This window comes from Neophocaena asiaeorientalis, unplaced genomic scaffold (assembly GCF_003031525.2).
Source record: "Neophocaena asiaeorientalis asiaeorientalis breed wild unplaced genomic scaffold, Neophocaena_asiaeorientalis_V1.1 scaffold45, whole genome shotgun sequence".
NCBI lineage: Eukaryota > Metazoa > Chordata > Mammalia > Artiodactyla > Phocoenidae > Neophocaena > Neophocaena asiaeorientalis.
The window spans coordinates 3,979,456-4,001,735 of NW_020174642.1; positions in this window are offsets into that span (position 1 = coordinate 3,979,456).

A 22,280-nucleotide genomic window follows, 5' to 3' on the forward strand; every position below is an offset into this window, starting at 1 on the left:
CCAGGGATAGAACTTACACAGGTCCTTCAAATACTTTTACTACAAATCATTCCCTCCTTGATAGGTTGGCTTACCCAAAGCCATTCTTATAAAAAAAAAAAAGACCCAGGAATTTCTAGAGATATCTTTTATTTACCCAGAATTGGGCTTTGTAATCAGTTTCATGGGCCTACATGGCCCGCCTGGCTCAATGCACAGGTGGCAGGAAAATGGACCATGGCTTGACTCTTGGGTGCGTTCAAAATAAAACAATGTGTGTTTAAAAACCACCATCTTAGTGAAGAATAAGGGTCGTGGGCTCCCCCGGTGGCGCAGTGGTTGAGAGTCCGCCTGCCGATGCAGGGGGCACGGGTTCGTGCCCCGATCATGACATCACTTAAACCCACCTGAAGGAGGAAGATTTTGAAATCAATGCAGAAATGAAAAACAATATGGTTTGGAAAGTGGGAGGATGTTCCAGACACAGCAGATAACAATGTTTATTTTTGGCATGGAAAGGGAAAATGATCTAAGGGACCTGGAAGAAGTTTGTTTGGCCAAGGAAAAGGCATAGCCTGGGAGTAACAAGCAGACACACAGGCTTGGCAGGGGGATGGTGTTGATACGGCAAGACTTGGGGGCAGTATAAAGGCTCCACTGTTTTACATGCTTGTTTCCACCAGTGTAATCACCTCCGGAGTCAGTGTATTACCTAAAGAAGATCCCATTACATGAACATATAGGGCTGGATGGGGTAAAATGGAACCTTCCCCCACTCCTGTGATATCAGCCTGCCTGCTCTCTCGTGTAAAATGGAAACAAGACATTTAAGGTAAACTTAAAGTTCATCTGTGCAGGTACTGAGCTTAGGTGTCTGGCAGGACAGGTGGGGTGGACCTTATGGGAGGGCGATAAAATGGGGTGTAATGGACAGCCCGGGGTCAGGAATAAGTTTCTGTAGCCTACTGGAAGGGGTAGGGGCAGCTCACTGACAAGTTTGCTTTGCTTCGTAATTCTGAGTGAAGCTAGCTTTTTCCAAATGTACTGGGTCTCGTTGTGTACTGCCCCCCCAAAAAGGATATGTCCACTCAGAACCTGCAGATGTGACCTTATGCGGAAAAAGGGACTTTGCAGATGTAATTAAGTTAGGGATATCAAGATAAGAGCATCCTGGATTCAGTATGAAACACGTCTTATGATAGGTGGCTTTATAAGAGAAAGGCAGAGGGAGATTCAAGATCCAGAGACACAGGGCCACGTGAAGAGGGAGGTGAATTGAAGTCATGCACCTACAAGCCAAAGAACAGCACACACACACGCATGCACACACACCACATTTTGTTCATCCATTCATCTGCTGATGAACACTTGGTTGCTTCCACCTTTTGGCTATTGTGAAGAGGCAGGAACAGAGTCTTCTTCAGGGTCTCCACAAGAAAGCAACCTTGCTGGCACCTTGATTTCAGACTTCTGGCCTCCAGAACTGTGAGAAAATAACTTTCTGTTGTTTTAAGCCACAAGTGTGTAGCAATTTGTTACAGCCGCCCTGGGAAACTAATACACCAAACAAGAAACCCTGAATAATGCTTATTTCCCTGCCCTAACCCATCCCATCCTCAGACTACTTGAATTTTGGCAAAATACATATAACATGAAGTTTACATCTTACATTTTGAGTGTACAATTCAGCAGCATTAAGTACATGCCCAAGGTTGTACAGCGTCACCACCATCCATCTCCAGAATTTTTCATCTTCCCAAACAGAAACTCTTTACCCTTCCTGGTAACCAATATTCTACTTTCTCTTAGGATGAATACTTCTACTCTAGGTACTGCATATAATTGGGATCATACAATATTCGTCCTCTTGTGTCTGGCTTCTTTCACTTAGCATAATGTCCTCAAGGTCCATTCTTGTCACAGCACGTATCAATACTTTATTGCCTTCTAATATGGGCTTCCCTGGTGGCGCAGTGATTGGGAGTCTGCCTGCCGATGCAGGGGACGCGGGTTTTGTGCCCCGGTCCGGGAAGATCCCATCATGTCGCGGAGCGGCTGGGCCCGTGAGCCATGGCCGCTGAGCCTGCGTATCCGGAGCCTGTGCTCCGCAACGGGAGGGGCCGCGGCGGTGAAAGGCCCGCGTACCGCAAAATAAATAAATAAATAAATAAATAAATAAATAAACCTGAATAATAATCCATTATATATGCTATATACATTTTATATATGCATTTCATATATATATGCACACACACACATATATACCACATTTTATTTATCCATTCATCTGCTGATGGACACTTGGGTTGCTCCCACCTTTTGGCTATTGTGAATAATGAAGCTGTGAACATGGATGAGCACGTATCTCCTCATCCTCAAATTCTTTTACTTCCCCTTTGTCACCTCTCTTGAACTCCTTCATCTCTCACTTTCTTCTAACTGGACTCATCCCTAGACCAGGCTCCTTCTTCCTCAGTAATGCCCTTTGCAGTGAAGGCAGTGAAGACGCAGGCTTTCTATAAAGATATTTAAGTGAGATTTAGGGGTGGAACCCAATGGCTGTTGGAGCTTCGGGGTAGGGGTAGGAAGCAGCAACTGAGAGATATCTTGTTGTATTTGCATAGCAAGCACAATGTTTTGACTTATAAGCTACAGATCAATAAAAATAGTTTGGTGCCAGCAATAAAAATAGTTAAGTCTGATTAAAAAAAGGCTACTATTTACATTTTATATAAGATCAAGAAAGCATCAGTTGTCCATGTCAAGGATTATTAATACTGCCTTTCTTTGAGGTGACTTGAGAGATGTTATGGAGGCTTAAACTGGGTGTCTCCCCACCATCCTCGATACTTACCCAAAGTTAATGGTAACCGTAAAATTTACCATCCAATAAAGTGGAGTGAAAGGTGAGATATGAGCAGTTACCCCCAAAGACAACTGGCCCCAACTGGGGTTCATCCAGGCAAAGGGCTGTGTGGGCACCCTGCTGAAACTCACCTCCTCCAGCCCACACCCTCTGCCCTCAGGACCCACAGCACCCTCGTTATTCCCATACAGGTGTCACAGATAGAGCATAATGTCTTCAAACATATCTTCTGTGATATAGAATCCCAAGCTACCTAATAACATGAGATATACACTATGCCCAAGCCAAAGACGTATGATGTGAAATTTACTCTGCTTCCTCATTCCTCCTGCTTGCTTTATTTCTTCCCTGAAAATGAGAGATAGCTAATGTCAGCCAAAATAACTCCAAAACATAAAAATGATTATTCGTTATACCACTTGCAGAGAGTCAAAATTTTGTGTTATTAGCCTATTGTATGTCCTCCTACTTGTGAAGTTTTTATTTTGGGGGAAACTAGTGTTTTCATGGCCTGGAGAACAATCTCACACAAATAGCACAAGTATTCTGTGCTAGGAATAGCAAAAGCTTACCTCTGATGGGGGAAAATTCTAGCTTCTATTTATTTATACTGCTTTTTTTCCCTCAACAATTGCTGCTCTCTATAATTTCAATGTTTGCAAAAATAGCAGTTATGTAAACATTAATGCATAAAAAAACTATCATTTCGATGTAGCCTGCAAATCCTGGAAGCTAAACATTAAGGAATCATGAGATTTTTTCCCTCTAAACAAGAGAAGGGAGTTCACTATTTTTTTATCCCTAAAACGTACCCTTCACAGCTTTTCAAGTTCCAATTGTTAAGCAAGCCTGAATTACCATTAGTATTGCAGTTTAGTAAATGTTCGTTTTCCCTTTCTGCCTCCGATCAGACGAATCAGTCTTTGCCCATAGCAGATTTGTATATTTTGTTTCTGTATTTGCTGATTTTCCAGTGTTAAGCATGGACTCTTCATTTCTCTGTCAACATGAATGTTCCTTTTCTAACCATAAAATAATAAATATATGCATCCAAGTTAGGCTAGCTTTGAAAAACATAGTATCAAATAAATTCAATGATCCCTTTGGCTTTCATAAATTCATAGGCACGTGCCAACAGTGGGAGGAAAAATCCTTATATTCTGAGTAAAAATTCATTCCCAGGAGAGCTCACAAATTTGTGATAAGACTGATGTCATTCTAGAAGGTGTTGGACCAACAGAAAAAAAAAAAAAAAAAGGAAGGGGGGAGTGGTAGAGAAATTTACAAAAGCCAAAGCACAGGTGAGCTGTTTATCTGTGGGTATTAGGACCCCCAGGCTGGAGCAGAGATCTCTCACTATGTCTGCCAATAGGCTGGCCTTACATCAACACAGGCTTGCCTCCTCGAAATCCATGGGCTTACCTAGAGCTACAAATTCTTAGGATGGGATCCTCTGAAAACTCTAGAAGCCCTCAGCCCCTACTACCAATAGTCACAATGAACTTAAGGAATCTTTACTTTTTATATGATGGACACTTGAACCCATATGGCTGAGCCCATGGTCCCCAGCAGCTATAACAATTATAGTAACCATTCATTCCATCTGCCTTCATTGAGTTTCTACCACGTGTAAGACACTATGCTAAAATCCTTTACCCAAAAAGAGTGCATAGTCTAATAGGTCTAGCGATAGAGGGGATAGTGAAACCACATGTAGAGGAAGGCAGGAAGGGCTAGTTTTCCCTGGAGAAGTGGAGAGAGCTTCATAGAAGAGGTGCCCTTTAAGTTGAACCTTAAAAGATGAGCAAGAAGGCAGCTGGTATAGAAGGCAAGTGGGGTAGAGGAATGAAGAAGAAAAACCAGGAAGTTTAATGCTTAGACTCCTAGAAGAAGAGTAAATAAGCTTCTTTGACTATAGCTAAGGATGCAATGAGTAGAAGGAAAGACAATGTATTTCAAGAGAGGTAGACTGGAGCCAGATTGTAACTTGCTAATTATTTCTTAAATAAATGAATGTATGAATAAATAATTTTTTTAAAAAAGATACTTTCCTCTTGGAAGTATTTAGAAAGCAATGGTTAATGACATTAAAAGAGATAGCTCGTTAGTTTTGGGGGGTGTTATGGACTGAACGTGTATGTCCCCCAAATTCCTATGTTGAAACTCTGATGGTATCTGGACATGGGGCCTTGGGAGGAAATTGGAGTTTGATGAGGTCATGAGGATGGGACCCTCATGATAGAATTAGTGCCCTTATGAGGAGAGACACCAGAGTGCTTACGTTTGATTCCTCCCCTCCTTGCTACCAAAATGTGAGGACACAAAATGAAGGCAGCTGTCTACAAGCCAGGAAAAGGAACCTCATCAAGAATTGAATTGGCTGGTACTTCCAGCCTCTAGAATTGTGAGATATAAATTTCTGTTGTTTAAGTCACCCGGTCTATGATATTTCATTATGACAACCCAAGCTGAAAAGGACAGTGAAGCTATATTTTAAAATAATATTTTGAAATCGATGTCAGTTTTACACTGAGGATTTGGGAAGCAGAGTTGCTAAACAGCTAAAATATCTCAAATTTGGGATATTTGGGAGAATATACATTTAACATATGGGAGAACAAATTTGTTAAAAGAGAACATCAGTGTTTGTTGAATTATAAAGTAGGTGCCTGAGAAATGTGTCTAAGTAAATGAAAATATATAAGGAAACAGTGGCCCATGTTTTTAGACCACAGATTATTTTCCAGTAGACCATAAAGGGGAAGTGATGAGACTCCAGCAACTATTGGCATGAACCAGATAAAAGTGACATTTTAGAAGACAAAGCTGATCTCATAAGAGCAGTTTCATGTTCACAGACTTAGAAAACAAACTTCTGGTTACCAGGGGGAAGAGTGTGGGGGGGAAATAGTTAGTGAGTTTGGGATTGACATGTACACACTGCTGTATTTAAAATAGATAACCAACAAGGACCTATTCTGCAATGGCCTATATGGGAGAATCTAAAAGAGAGTGGAAATATGTATATGTATAACTGAATCACTTTGCTGTACACCTGAAACTAACATGACATTGTTAATCAACTATACTCCAATATAAAATAAAAAGTTTAAAAAGAAAAAGCAGTTTCATGTTGTAGAGGAAAAACTCACTCCTCCTGTGTCTCCCTTACTCATACTGTGACCACACCTCACTTCACTTTTGACACCATATGTATGGGTTTTATACACATCAAGCTGGGACATGAGCTGGGTGCCCTACAATTCAACTCAGTCCTGATGCTATCTACCTAGAGATAGGATCAGGTTCCACAGGCTAAGGACTCAGTGCTACAAGACTGACTCCTACCTCCCTGCACACTTCAGATGCCAATCTCAGGTCCAGGTGGTCACCTGTCCTTCTGCCCTACTGACTACAAATCAGAAATTCCCACAATCCCCTTCTCAGGCTAAATCAATTTGCTAGAGAGGCTCACAAAACTCAGGAAACCAGTTTCCTTATTAGATTACTGGTTTATTACAAAGGATACTAAAGGATAAGAATCAACACCCAGATGAAGAGGTACATAGGGTGAAGTCCAGAAGGATCCTAAACAGAAGAGTTTCTGTTCCAGTGGAGTTTGGGGAGAACCACCCTCCTGGCACATGGGTGTTCACGAAGCTGGAAACTCTCTGAATTCTGTAGTTCAGGATTTTTATGGAAGTTTCTTTCCATAGGCCTGATTGGCTAACTCAATGGCCATTGGTGATTGAACTCAGTTTCCAGCTCCTCTCCCCTCCCCAGAGTTTGGGTGTGGGGAGGAGATTGGGCTGAAAGTTCCAATCCTCTAATTACAAGGTTGGGTCCCCCAGCATCCAGCCCCCATCAGGAGGTTACCCAATGGCTTTCCAAAAGTCACTTCATTAACATACACTCAAGTGTGGTTGAAAGTTGCTTTTCATGAACAACGAAAGATGTTCCTTTCACCCTTATTGTTTTAATCACATAGGAAATTCCAAAGGTTTTAGGAGCTCTGTGCCAGGAAAAGGGATGAAGACCAAATATATATTTCTTACTGTACATCACAATATCACACATACGTTTTAAGCTAATTCCAAAAGATGATGTTGCTGTAATTAGTGTCTTAACGAATGAGTTTTATGTCATTTATCACATTTCATAGTGTTAGAAAAATAAGCTGTTAACTGAACACAAATTAGTCTTGAGAGTAGCTTTTTAGAAATTAATTGCTTTTTAAGACTGATAAACCAGATGATTAGTAATAAAACTGATAATTGTGAAATTTGCAGAATTTGATCTTTGGCTATAATTCATAGAATAATTCCTCATAAAAGAAAATTAAATGTGAGTAAAGTGTTTAATTGTAAAGATTATTGCCTGGCAATTGATTTTTTAAGAAGGAAAAAAAACTGAATTTATATTAAAAGCAAACAATTGTATTATTATAATATCAGTGGGAAAAAAAAATTGTTGTTTTAAATGACCACAGGATCATTAAGTTACATCCTTTGTGGAAGATGGGTCCCAAGCCAGAGTTTTAAACTCTATTAACTGTCTTCCTCTTAATACAGGATATTTGGGGAATGTGTTTTAATTTTCCCCACAAAAAAATTATTCCACTCTGTAAATGAAACTTACTTTCTTTAATATATGGGAGAGTAAAGCCCTAAGTCAATCGGATTTAACTCTGTCCTTAAGAAAAATTGTCAAATACACACATACCCACTTGCACACATACACACACATACACACACTAGCGGAAAGAAATAGCATGCACTGATAGTTGTTTTTCTGGACAGTAAAGAAAAAAAAAATTCTCCAAAACCCTCCAAGGTTCTGACCAACAATTACAGTAATTTGTAGACTTTTCTTTAAGAATTTATTATTTTAAAATTTATTTCGCTTTTAAGTAGGTAATATATGCCTGTGGAAAATATATAAAAAACACAAGAGGACACCCTAAAAGTTGAGTCTCCCTCTACACCTCCTCAAGTCACCCGATTCCCTGCTCCAGAGTTAATTATTGTGAGTGGTTTTTAAGAATCATCCCAGATATATTCTATAACAACTTAACAGCAATTATTGTGCTGTCCGGTAGAAATATTGATAGAATGTGACCCCCAAGTGCAATTGAAAATTTTCTAGCAGCTAGGTTTAAAAAGTATAAAGAAACTGGTGAAATTTATTAATATATTATTTTTATTTGGCCTAATATAGGCAACATGTTATTTCAACATATAAACAGTATAGAAGTATGAATGAGATATTTTATATTCTTTTTTTTCTCCCAAGACTTTGAAATCCATTGTATTTGTACACTCACAACACATCTCAATTCGGACCACCCACACTTCACTTTAAAAGTGGGTACTATGTTGAACAGCACAGTTCTATCAAGTTCCATAATGTCTAAGAATCTTTTTTTTTAAGGAATTAAGAAGAATTTTTTTAATGCTCGCATACAATATACATCGTTCTTCATTTTCTTACTTTTTTAGACATAGGTACAGTTACATACATATAAGTATACACATTACATAAAAACTAGAAAATACACAGAAGAAAAATTTTAAATCATCTATAATGCTATTTTAGTGTTTTAGTACAGGTACAAGGATAATTCTGACGCTTCTGGAACAAGTATATAATATAAACAAAATTTAGTCAAAGCCTTATAGGTCTTAGAAGGCTGCCCAAAATGTCAATCAGTTAAAATTTTGTATTGTGAGGTGAGGGGATTCACTAACCAATAGTAAATATATATTTTTTGTTTGAAATGTGAAGTCTCTCTTTCTATCTCTCTTTCCTTTCCTACCAGTCAAATGGAGAGCCAATGCGGAACATTGTTTACAACTGGATTTTTTTTTTTTTTTTAGCTTCAGTTTTATTGTTTGTTCTGTAGCTGGGGAGGGGCCCACGCAGTACACTTCATTGTATACCATGCATTGCCTTTGAAAACCAGGGTAAAAGGGCTTCTTCTTTGCCTGAAGCCAATTTCTGCCTTCATACAGCTGTGTTTGGATATGCAGATGTGGCACAGAAATTTGGAAAATTACCACGTGAAATTATTGTTTATCTTTTCTTCTCAGGGGAACAAAGTTTTAAAGAAGCTTTTCACTGAAGAATAAAAATCTCAGTGTCTAGCTAACTATGAAGTGTGCATTATAAAATCATGATATTTGGTGCCATGGAAAGAACACCAGGCCAGGAGTCAGAAACAGTCCTCCAGCTTGTAGTGTGACCTGGAAGCGTTCACATCGCCTGCTGTTCCACGGATTAGGAGGGGGGGAGTCGGAATTTTTAGGCCTCTAACAATCCCACAATTCTTCTTGCCGTGCATCAGGGCAATGTTCTTTTAAAACCTTCCTGTCAAAATATCTATTTTTAATCTTTAATCTTAATTTACAAGAAAATGTGTTATTCACAAAAGAACTACTGGCTACAATTTTTCTAACGTATACTTATGATTTATAGCAGGGGTTGGCAAACTGTGACTTCCAAAGCCAACTGTTTTTGTATGGCCCCTGAACTAAGAATAGCTTTTATATGTTTCAATGGTTGGAAAAAAAAAAAAAAACCCACAGAAGAAGAAGATTTCATAGCATACAAAAATTATATGAAATTCAACCCACGGCCCCAGGTGGCGCAGTGCACGCCGGGAATTGGAGTCCCGCTGGCCTGACCTGTCGCTGCCTCCCTGGGCGGGTATCCCAGGGCCCGGGGTAGGGGGGTGGGCGCTGAGGACAGGGACGGGGACGACACAGCCGGGCCGGGGCGCCTGCGCAGACGTCCAGGGCTGGCGACAAGCTGAGGAGCGCGGGGAGAATGCATAAGCTTAAATCATCTCAGAAGGACAAGGTCCGCCAGTTCATGGCATTTGCTCAGGCTGGTGAGAGAACTGCCATCCACTGCTTAGCGCAAAGTGAGTGGAAACTGGACGTGCCACGGACAGCTTCTTCCAGAACCCGGACTCGTTCCACAAGGACTCCATGAGAACCTACGTGGACAAGAAGCTGGAGCAGCTGTATAACAGACCCACAAGATGAGAATAAAATTGGAATTGATGGAATTCAACAGTTTTGTGATGATTTAAGCCTAGATCCTTCCAGTATCACTGTTTTGGTTATAGCGTGGAAATTCAGGGCTGCGACTCAATGTGAATTTAACAAAAAGGAATTTGTAGATGGTATGACAGAGCCTGGGGTTGGGATAAAACTTCATTCATACCTTAGGATGTTTCTTACTTGCTGGATGAGTCGGAGAGGGTGGGTCTGCTTCCACCTTCTTAAGGCCCTGGAATTCTGTGTTCTTTGTCATATTCAGCTGTGGATGCACATCCCGTGAGTTCTCAGTTCCCCCAACTCCAGCCCAAGGCAGGCAGAGCACAATTCCAGAAGACCTCACAAGATGTCTCAGCTAGAGACATTTTGACAAAGAGGAACCAACCAGTATATACATGGAGGGGACAACAAGGAGGAGAAAGTTATGTGTTAATGAATTAAAGAGCAGAGGAAAGGGGGAAGGAAGGAAGGGAGGAGGGAAGGAAGGGAGGGAAGGAAAGGAGGAGGGAGGGAGAGAAGGGAAAGAAGGGAGGAGGGAAGGAAGGAAGGAGGGAGGAAAGGAAGGAAGGGGGAGGGAAGGAAGGAAAGAGGGAGGGGGGAAGGGAGGGAAGGAAGGAAGGAGGGAAAAAGAGGAAGGAGAGGAAGGGAGGGGGAATCTGAAGGACATTTCTTAATGGTAAAAGTTATTTCACGAGGAGGGTAATAGTTTATTTAAAGCAGAAGTTAACACTGTAAAGAGAAAGATACAAATCTACAAGCAAAGTGGGGAATTCTCACATACATCTTACCAACTGGTAGAATAAGTGGATGAAAAATCAGTAAGGAAATAGATTTGGAAAAGGAAATAGAATACTGCCCTTGATGTTGAAGAATACATATTCTTTTCAAAAAGACATAGAACGTTTATAAATATTGACCATCAAACTGGGCCATAAAGTAAGCTGCAACAAATTTCAAAGACTTGAAATGAAACAGAGCATGTTTTCTGAGCACAATACAATCAAGTGAGGAATATAACAAAAAGATAGATAGGTTGAAATATGTGTGGCTATTATACCTCTGAATAACCCTTGGGTTGAGAAGGAAGGTACAATGGAAATTGGAAAGTATTTTGAATGATAAAACACTACTTATGAAAACTTGCAGGATTCAGCTTCTTAAATGCATATTTTAAAAAGAAAAGTTGAAAATCAGTAAGGAAAGCATCCATCCATTTCTCTCAAAAGCAGAGAAAAGAGCAAGAAGTTAAACTCAAAGAGTGTAGACAGAAGGAATTAATTTTTTTAAACAGACAGTAATTTAATGAAATTTTTTAAAAGTTGTAAGTAGAAAGGATTTGTAAAGCTAAAAGCTTGTTATTTGAAGACTTATAAAGTAATGAATAACAAATAACCAATATAGAATGAAGGGGGGACATCACTATAGACCCTACAGATTAAAGGATGAAAGTATTATGAACATCTTTATGTTAGTAAATTTGAAAACCTAAATGAAATAGACAAGTTCTTTAAAAAATGACAACTTACTGAAATGGGCATGTGAAGAAATAGTTCCATAACTCAAAGAATCTGAACCCAGAATTTAAAATCTTTTCAAAGATAAACCTCTTAGCCAGGATTGGTTCACTGGCACATCCTACCAAGCTTTTAATAAAGAGAATAACACCAATTTCACACCACCTCTTCCAGAGAATAGTACAGGAGGAAGCACTCCCCAATATGTTTTGAGGCCAGCACAACCTAGATAATAAGACCTAGAAAGGACATTTTGAGAATGGAAAATTACAGGCTGCTCTCAGTCATAAGAACCACAAGATGCATATGATGAACATAAGGTGCAAATATCCTAAAGAAATTTTCAGCAAAATAAATCGAGCCCCCAAAACAAATCAACCAAAAAAAAACAGGATAATTTGTCATGACAAAGTTTGTTGTAGTCCAGGAATGCAAGATTTTTTAACATTACAAAGTTGGTCAATGTAATTTGTCACAGTAACAGAAAAGTGAGGGGGTGGATATTATCTCAGTGCGTAACATGGGACTTTTAAAGCTACAGTAATTAGGAGTACATGGAATTGGGGGCCAGAATAGATGAAAAGGCCAGTGTAGCAGAATGGAGAGCCCAGAAACAAATCCATGTTTACAGGAACACTTGATTTATGGGAAAGGTGGCCCTTTAGAGAAGTGGAGAAGGGACAGCTTTTCAGTAAATGGTCCTGAGAGAATTGGCTAGTCGTATGGAAAAAAAATGCATCTTGATCTCTACCTCACACCGTACGTGAAAGTCAGTTCAAGTGGGTTGTAGATCTCGGTGTGAAAGGCTGAAGGCAGAAACCTTTAGAAAATAATGGAGGAGAATATCCTTATGGCCATGCCATAGGGCAGGTTGTAAAACGTCACCAAAAATCACTGTAGAGGTATGGTACTGGCACAAAAACAGAAATATACATCAAGGGAACAGGATAGAGAGCCCAGAGATAAACCCACGCACATATGGTCACCTTATTTTTGATAAAGGAGGCAAGAATATACAACAGAGAAAAGACAGCCCCTTCAATAAGTGGTGCTGGGAAAACTGGACAGCTACATGTAAAAGTATGAAATTAGAACACTCCCTAACACCATACACAAAAATAAGCTCAAGATGGATTAAAGACCTAAAAGTAAGGCCAGACACTATTAAGCTCTTAGAGGAAAACATAGGCAGAACGCTGTACAACATATATCACAGCAAGATCCTTTTTGACCCACCTCCTAGAGAAATGCAAATAAAAACAAATGGAACCTAATGAAACTTAAACGCTCTTGCACAGTAAGGGAAACCATAAACAAGACCAAAAGACAACCCTCAGAATGGCAGGAAATATTTGCAAATGAAGCAACTGACAAAGGATTAATCTCCAAAATTTACAAGCAGCTCATGCAGCTCAATATCAAAAAACAAACAACCGAATCCAAAAATGGGCAGAAGACCTGAATAGACATTGCCCCAAAGAAGATATACAGATCGCCAACAAACACATGAAAGGATGCTTAACATCACTAATTGTTAGAGAAATGCCAATCAAAACTTCAATGAGGTATCACCTCACTTTGGTCAGAATGGCCATTATCAAAAAATCTAGAAACAATAAATGCTGGAGAGGGTGTGGAGAAAAGGGAACCCTCCTGACTGTTGGTGAGAATGTAAACTGATACAGCCACTATGGAGAACAGTATGGAGGTTCCTTAAAAAACTAAAAATAGAACTACCATATGCCCAGCAATCCCATTATATACCCTGAGAAAACCATAATTCAAAAAGAGTCATGTACCACAATGTTCATTGAAGCTCTATTTACAATAGCCAGGACATGGAACCAACCTAAGTGTCCATCAACAGAGGAATGGATAAAGAAGATGTGGCACATATATACAATGGAATATTACTCAGCCATAAAAAAAGAAACTGAATTATTTGTAGTGAGGTGGATGGACCTAGAGTCTGTCATACAAAGTGAAGTAAGTCAGAAAGAGAAAAACAAATACCATATGCTAACACATATATATGGAATCTAAAAAAAAAAAAATTGGTTCTGAAGAACCTAGGGGTAGGACAGTAATAAAGACGCAGACGTAGAGAATGGACTTGAGGACACGGGGATGGAGAAGGTTAAGCTGGGACGAAGTGAGAGAGTGGCATGGACATATACACACTACCAAATGTAAAAGAGATAGCTAGTGGGAAGCAGCCGCATAGCACAGGGAGAGCAGGTTGGTGCTTTGTGACCACCTAGGGGGTGGGATAAGGAGAGTGGGAGGGAGATGCAAGAGGGAGGAAATATGGGGATATATGTATATGTATGACTGATTCACTTTGTTATAAAGCAGAAACTAACACACCATTGTAAAGCAATTATACCCCAATAAAGATGTTTAAAAAATAATCACTGTAGAGAAGACTGATAGAGTGTAGTACACTAAAATAAGAACTTCTGACCAAGAAACAGCATTGAGAGGTGAAGAGGCATCCATGTGAGGGGTTGGGGCCATGAGATACACAACTGACAAAGGCCTGTGTCCCTGATGCGTAGAGAATTCCCACAGAACAACAAGAAAAAGATAACCTAATTGAGAATGGGCAAGAGACTTGACCAAGCCCTTCACCAAAGATGCTTTCCAAGTGGCCAGTGAAAATGCAAGCAGGCGCTCAGCCTCATTCCGGGCGGTATGCGAATTAGAATACAACGAAATAGGACCTCACAACTCACTCTTCCAGGACGGCTCCAGAGCAGTGCTGGTGGGCAGTCAGCTTGGAGAACCGTTTAACAAGACTTATGAAATCATGGGAGGGTGTCTGCCTCAACACATTCACTTGTGTGCCAGGATACACGTACAGAAACCATTTAACAACATTCTTTGTGACCAGAAAACTAGAAACAGCCAAAATGTTTACCATCAGTAGCGCATAGAAGTTATAAAATATGAATACGGTGGAGTACTGCGTGACAATGGAAATGAGCCAGCCAGAGCCCCACGGTCACACACACAATGTTGGTGCAGAAATCCAGACGCCAAATAGCACACCGGGGGTTCCCACTTGTAAACTTCGAAGCAGGGGTGCAACAGTGCAGAGAAGCCGAAAGCTCTTCTGCCGAGACTGGAGCTGGAGCTTAAGGACACACTTTTACCAGCTCACCTTCACCTTTGCTAAGGGCCCCGGGGCAGAAGGGACTAGGTGTGCGTGCAGTGGACGTTCTTACCTTCTGTCTCGGTCATCCTACGTTTTCGCCACTAAGCAGCACATCGAGAGGGTCCTACTGAGGCAGCAGGCCCTCCGGGGTCAGATCAGGGAGGGGGGCCCAGGCCCGCTGGAGCACCATTTCCTTGTTCCCATGGCCAGGATTGATCCCTTTTTTTGTTTGTTTTCTCCAGGTTTGTGGGTCTTTGTTGTCATTTGGGCACTTTGCACTGCAATGAGCATCTTGTCACACTCTGTGACACTGCCTCTCTCCGGGGTGGCCCGCCCTGTGGACGGGTTTCTTGCCCTGCATGCTACCCACTCATCATGCACCGCCAGGGCCCCGTCAGGAACTTACTGGGACGGATCTGCTTGTAACTCCTTGACCCACTGGAGACTATGGGGCGTCTGCTGCCATCGAGGGGAGCTGGGGGCAGAGGAGGCACCCGGGGCTGTGAAGGCGCAAGGGCTCTGCGCGTCCCACCCCCACCCCCCACCCCGTCGCGTGAAGGTCTGTGGGCCCCAGGAGGAGAATGGTCCGCACACGAAGGCTTGCGACCAGGAGGGTCATTTTCCATTTGTCCTGACATTGGTGAGGATCTGGCCTCAACGTGGAGCATGGACGAGAAGGATAGGCGAGTCCCCAGCAGCGCGGCCAGGAGAACAGCAAGGGCAGGCTGCCGGGCCTGTGTGTCCCACCCCGGGGGTGGCAGGGGCAGAGCTGCAGGGACAGGAGTGCGCCCAGTGCGCCCAGAGGGCCTGCGAGGGGCGGGCTGGAGGCGCCAGCCAGAGGCCCTGGTGCCCAGCGAATTTCAGGCGCTGTCGGCGGGGTGGGTGCGTAGCGGAGCACTGGCCTCACGTTCCCGGGAAAGGGCCGCGCTTGGCCTGTTCTCGGAAGAAGCCGTGGCCTGGCGCCCAGCCCGTCCCCGCCACTGCCTCTGCCCTGGACGCCGCCCTCCCTCCCTGTCTTCTCTGCCCGCCTCCTGCACACACACATCCAGACTCAGGACTGGCCACAGCGGGCAGTCTCACTGTCGTCCGCATCTCTTACCTCGTTCCTGGAGAGAAAGGTAGAAACCGGCGTTGATCAAGCAGGTTTACAGCCCACCCTCCCCTGTCCCGTGTGGTCACAGCTCCTGGTCCGGCCGCCTGCCATGACCCGAGAGCCCAGGGATGGTGCCCGGGGCGCAGCGGCCCAGAACTCCAGCTCAGTCTCACTGTTGCAGCCGGTGGGGACGGGTCGCACTGGCCGAGTGGGGACGGGTCTATCTGGGCCCGTTCGTCCGCTGGGGTCACCCTGCTGGCCTCGGGCCACCTACTCCTCGGCTTTCTCCTCTGAGCCCTGGGGTCTGTCCTCACCAGCCTTCCCGTCCCAGGACCCACCTGTAACCAGCGTAGGGGCCGGGGTGCTCCGCCCTGCCTGTATCTTCCATTTTACGGTGTTATGTCTTGGTTTACGTGCTTTGTACCACGAGGGTACCTTGTACGAGGAAAGTTCACCGCAATTCGGACACCCGTAAAAGACGCACGGCTCGATTTCAGCACACATGACTTCAGCTCCAGTTTGAAAAGCAGCAAACGTTGGCCAGAAAGGGTGGCGGCTCCTCATGCAGCATTGCCTCGTCTGGCTCCGCAGAGGTTGGAGCCGTCGAGGACGTTCGCTCCCGCGTGGACGCGAGGTGCTTCTTGCCCAGGAAGCAACTGTGGCGCATCCTGCAGGGTCACCAGGCTCGAGTGTGGCTTCGTCCAGGCCACTGGCACTGTCATCGAGGGTGTTGGGCCGTTGGGAAGACCTCAGGCCGTGAGCTTTGCTCTCACGGTGACAGGACAGGCGCCGAGTTCAGCTCCTGCGCCTGCGCCCCCCGCCCCCCAGAATCACTCTACCCTCCGCTGACGCATTCCACGCAGCCTTGATTCTGTGTTCGAGGTATCATAGCAACACCCCCTTCAGCCTGAAGATATCTGCTCTTCGGGAACCTCGCGCACACCCGGAGGAGGTACAACTGCACTGTCACCTCCGCTGCGCCAGCGTCCAGGGGCTGCCAGTTGAAGCAGGATAGCGGCGGGATTGGCGTTTGGGGGGGTGCAGTGACACCCCCGCAATGGGGAGGGGACACCTGGGGAGGGGGGAGTGCCGGGAGCCTCGTCTTGGCCTGGGCCCGTTCCCTTCCCCCGTCACCTGCTGTGCCATCTGGGGTGGCAGCTCTTAGGGGCTGCCGGTGTCTATACAGTCTGAGTGGTGGTTTCTACTTCAATAGTGTTAGGAGGGCAAAGAAAATGTATAAATGTCACTGGAGCTGTGCCACCCGGAAAGGTGATGGGTGGATGTCCCACTGTGCTCCTGGACACAGTGGGGGGTGGGGCATGGCTCACCGTTTTTTCTTTTAAACTTTTTCCCATTACCTGATTTTTCCCTCAGTAATAGTCACCTGAACAAGAAATACAGCTTCCCGTGCTCTTCTAAAATTCGGCTGGAAGAGGGAAAGGTAAGCTGGGACAAAGTGAGAGAGTGGCATGGACATACACACACTACCAAACGTAAAATAGATAGCTAGTGGGAATCAGCCGCATAGCCCAGGGAGATCAGCTCCGTGCTTTGTGACCGTCTGGAGGGATGGGATAGGGAGGGTGGGAGGGAGACGCAAGAGGGAGGAGATATGGGGATATATGAATACGTATAGCTGATTCACTTTGTTACACAGCAGAAACTGACACACCATTGTAAAGCAATTATACTCCAATAAAGGTGTTAAAAATAAAATAAAATTTGGCTTAAAAGAATTATATGAAATTCAAATTTCAGGGTTTATAAATAAAGTTGTGTTGGAATACAGCTACACTCATTGGTTTCCTATTGACTGTGGTTGCTGTCATGTGATAAGGGTCAAGTTGGATACTTGTGACAGAGACCACAGGGCCCACAGAACCTGAAATATTTATCATCTAACCCTATAGGGAAAATGTTTGCCACCCCTTGATTTAGAGCATTTGAAAACAAGTAGAAGTTTGCAGAAAGACTAGGTAAAGTTTATTAAAGCATTTAGAATATGCCATGCAATGCAGTAAGTGATTTGGTTGATTTTTGAAAAATACAGCAACCTCATAAAGTAGGTAGTAGTATCAGCCCCAAGTTTTGAGATAAGGAAACTCAGGCTTGCCCAGGACATGGCCCTCAGGCTTGCCACACCACAGAAAAGTGGTAGAAGCAGGATTTGATTCCAGGGTTCTCTGATACAGAGCCTGTGCCTTTAACCTCTGCTCCAGAGCACTAACCTTCCCCCATATTTCACTTAAAAGACGGGGATCCCTTCTGCAAAGCAGAAAGGTTCAATCTGCCTTAGGAATTACCAACAGAGTGATTTATGACTTCAGGACCATGAACGGTAACTCAAATTGACCTATTCAGCTTGAATCCACCCATCTACAGAATGTGTAACACAAAAGAGAAAAGCTAAAGAAAGTTATATATTTAAAGTAGCAAACAATGTATCACCACACTGCAGACACAGAATGGTTCCACAAAGCACCCACCGATCGGTTACCATCCATTCATGACCAAATTGTCACCAGTACCGAGTAAAATTAAAAATAATGAAGACAACAAACTGAGTTTGGCATGGAACTAAATTATTAGGCTTAAAGCTAATCCTTTATTGTGAGATTATATCCTCTCAAATTTTCAGTGTAAAATATATTCTCTGTTATGAATAATCATGCTATACCATAAGTTTTTTTTTTACTTAATGTACTTACTTGACAAAAAAAAATGTAGACAAGTCTATTTTGGTCCTTTAACTATTTTTTTAATGTCTTGGTCTGTGGAAATCTTAGTCTGGGAATCTCTGGTTTACATGTCCTTTGACCCAGTAATTCAACTTCTAGGAAATGATCTTCCACAAATAATGTGCCATAAGAAAAAAAATGTAAGCAAAAATACACAGTGCAGCATTATTTGTAGAAAGCAAAATCTCAAAACAAAAGTATGGAATACTTAAATTATCATAGGACAGTACAGTCATATGATGAAATAGAATGTGACCGTCAAAAATCCCTTGTGTAATTTATCTAATGACACAGGAAATGCTCATATATAATGTTAAGAGGAAAAGAGAGAAATAACACACATATATAATATGATCGCAACTTCATGAAAATTAAATGTACAATCATAATATATGAAAACAAAGCCTAAATGTATTTACAGTTAGGTATTTTTTTAGATCAAGAATATTCAACTATCTTCTTTTCTGATTAGCCTGGCCTTTTTTCATAAATACCCATAATTGCATGTGAAATCTGTTTTTTTGGCCCTTTGCCTTTCACTTTCTCTTCCATCCTTCTCATCCTTGTGTCTTTAACTTCTGTATTCTACAATTCTAACTGCTATTCTTGGCAGTGTCAATTCTGCAGTGAACAGTGGGTAATTAAGCTTTTGATCCTACTTGATGTTTTCTTTCTTTTCAATACTTCCTGTTCCATCTAGGTATCTATTTAGGTCACTGTCATCTCAGCCCAGCTTTTAGCTGCTGTCTTGGAGAGACCATATATTTTTGCATCCCAATTGCTAAATTATTTTCTTCTGGTTACCTTGGTAAACAGTGTTTAGAAGGCTTCCTCAGAATACGTTCCTCAGAATGACACGTCTTTCCTCAGGACCTAGAGTAATTATTGTAGGTTGTGTTTTATCCAGTTTATTCCAAACGGAAGAGAGATCTCAGCAGACCCAGTGTTTGCTGATGGGAATAGGTGGCCCTCGCCCCTTGCTTCTCTCACCATCCACGTGATCAGCCCCTTCTCCGATCCACAGCCGGAGGACTGGGTGACCTCGGACCCTGTTCCCAGTGCTCGGTTGTGTTCCCTTATTAGGAACTGAAGTGAGATCTACCCCTGCCCTACTGGGATCTCTGCCACCATGAACCAATGATGAGAGAAGATTTCCTGGGCTGAAGGCCACCAGGCCTCTTAGGGTGCCCACTTAAACTTTTTCATCCACCTTCACTGTAACACGTTGAGCTGCATCCTCCAGAAACTCATATGTTGACATCCTAACCCCCAGTAGCTTAAAATGTGACCTTCTTTGGAAATAGGGTCATTGCAGATACAATTAGTTAAAATAAGATAAGGTCATTAGGGGGGCCTAAATCCATTATGACTGGTATCATTATAAAAAGGGGAAATTTGGAAACACACACACACACACACACACACACACAACACCATGTGAAGATGAAAGCAGAGATCAGTGTGATGATGCTTCTACAAGCCAAGGACTCCAAGACTGCCAGCAACCTTCAGACTAGGGGAGAGGGATGGAACAGATTCCCCCTTACAGCCTCAGAAGGAATCAACCCTGCTGATACCTTGATCTAGGACTTCTGGTCCCCAGAACCACAAGACAATAAATTTCTGTTGTTTAAGCCACCCATTGTGTGGTGCTATGTTCCAGCAGCCCTAGCAAGCTATGCACTTACCTAAGCCCCTCCACCCTCCGTGATCAGGCCTTGGTCAACTGAGGCCCGATCACAGCTGAGGCCTTTCCCCAGCTCCATCCCCACCAACTAACACTTCCTTACATACACTGTACTGCTTCTCTACTCCCACAGGCTCTCCTCCGCCTGGAATCCATCCGCGATCCTCACCCTGACCCTTTACATACGACACACCCTTGCCGTGCTTGTCCCTTCCTGACTTGAAGATTCAGCCCAGAAGTCCAGGACCACCTCCTCCAGAAAGCCTTAGCTGGGTTAGATGCCTTCTCTAAGATGACCAACCACCTTCATTTGTCTGAGGCTGAAGAGGTTTCTGTACTTTCAGTGCTAAAAACAAGAAGGTCTTGGGCAAACCAGGACAAGTTGGTGACCGTACCTTTCCCAGGGTTCCCATAATTCCCTGCACAAAGCTTTCTACATTTTTTTCTTCCTAAACTTATATTAGGACGATCTGATCTGATCAGAACCGCACTAGATCACATGCTCCTTCTGAGCAGTGTTTTCTGACACCCGCATCCCCGGCACTTCAACATAGCAGGTGCTCTGTTAAGGCTTCTAAATGAATGAAAGATTAAAAACTTGCCAAATCGCCTCAGGGTTACCCTGGCACAAATGTAGTTATCCATTCATTTACTCAACATGCATCCATGAACCGCTATGCTCCAGGAACCATTCTCCACTTGTAGCTTTTACATCCTCCTTGACTAAGGAACCAAAGACCTCAAAGTAACATGACTCTAGAAATGTCCTATGAAATACCTACTTTGCTTAATAGATATGCCAAAAGTGAACCATACAAAGTTTATGTATGCTTAGTACAAAGTCATTTTCCAACAGTCAAAATCCAAAATTGATAAGTTCCTTGGAAGACTGAACGTCATCTAATGGTTGTTTAATTGTTACAGGTTTTGTTAATTAAGTCTAGCCTTCATACCAGAAGTTGCTCTAAATCCCCCTTTCTAATTGATAGCATACAAATAGAAAAATGATTAATAAGAATACTTTCCTGAGAAATGATTATGTAGCGTTGTGGAATACCTCTGTTTTAAGTCAATAGTGAACATCTTTACAATATAATTGTAGTCCTCCAAAGGAATTGTGAATATCTGTTAGCATTTTACTGAATGAAAAGACCTTTTTCTGTTATAAAAAATTCTGCAAGGAATATCATTTTAAGAATATGTTTTTGTACATCCTGATTGATTCCTTTAGAATAAATCCTTAAGAGTGGGATTTTTCAGGTCAAAATACATTGTGGAATTACTTGGATTTAATTATTCCATATATTTTTCTAGCCTTTGAAGACAATAAAAATATTTGCTGACAATAATGGTCTTCTTGTATGAACTTGTATGGATACTTTTCATTCTTCTTTAAGTTTCACAGTTCACAGTTTCATTTAATTTGAAAGGTAATTTCATTGCAGTTCAAGAATCTTTTTGATGACAAAATGTTTATTTTTACCTAAAAGAGGATTACGGTGAAGATGTTCCATCTTAAGTTAAGTACAAAAGTTCTCTCTATATTTACATTGTTTAGCAGAAAAATAGTTTGAAAATGTAGGGTGGAGACAAGTTGAATGAGCTAAAAGTACCAACGGTATTTTAGCTGTCTCACTGAAGAGACATTCCAAAATCTTGCAGCACAAGAAATACTTTGAAAGTCGGCCTTAAACTTAATCCCATAGGAGGGAGACTTGGCAAGCAAGTCAGCATCTTTCTTGTAACCCTAACAAGTTCACAGATTCCAGTAAGCTTCCATGCATTTTGCAATCCAGATTCTACCCCATGAATCTTTCTTTCTTTAGAGTTTATGAAATTTTCTAATTTTCCTAAAACATCATACAAATCCTCTAACTGGTATATATCTTTCAATCATAAAAGTGCCATTTCGATTTATAGTCTCCGAAATCAATAAAGCCTCCCCTCCCCAAGTAAAAGGGAGAAGGATCTGGAATCACTTAATGAAATGTACCTAATAATAATATGACAACAACATGCCACGTTATCAGAGCTCAAACTAAGCTGACACAGCCTGGTCAGGACTTGGCTATCTTTGAAACAAAATCACATTCTTCAGGAAGTGGTGTTGGTAACTCAATAAGCAGCAGCTGTTCCTGGATCTTTGAAAAAAATGTTTCATCATTTGAACGGTGTTCTGTATCCA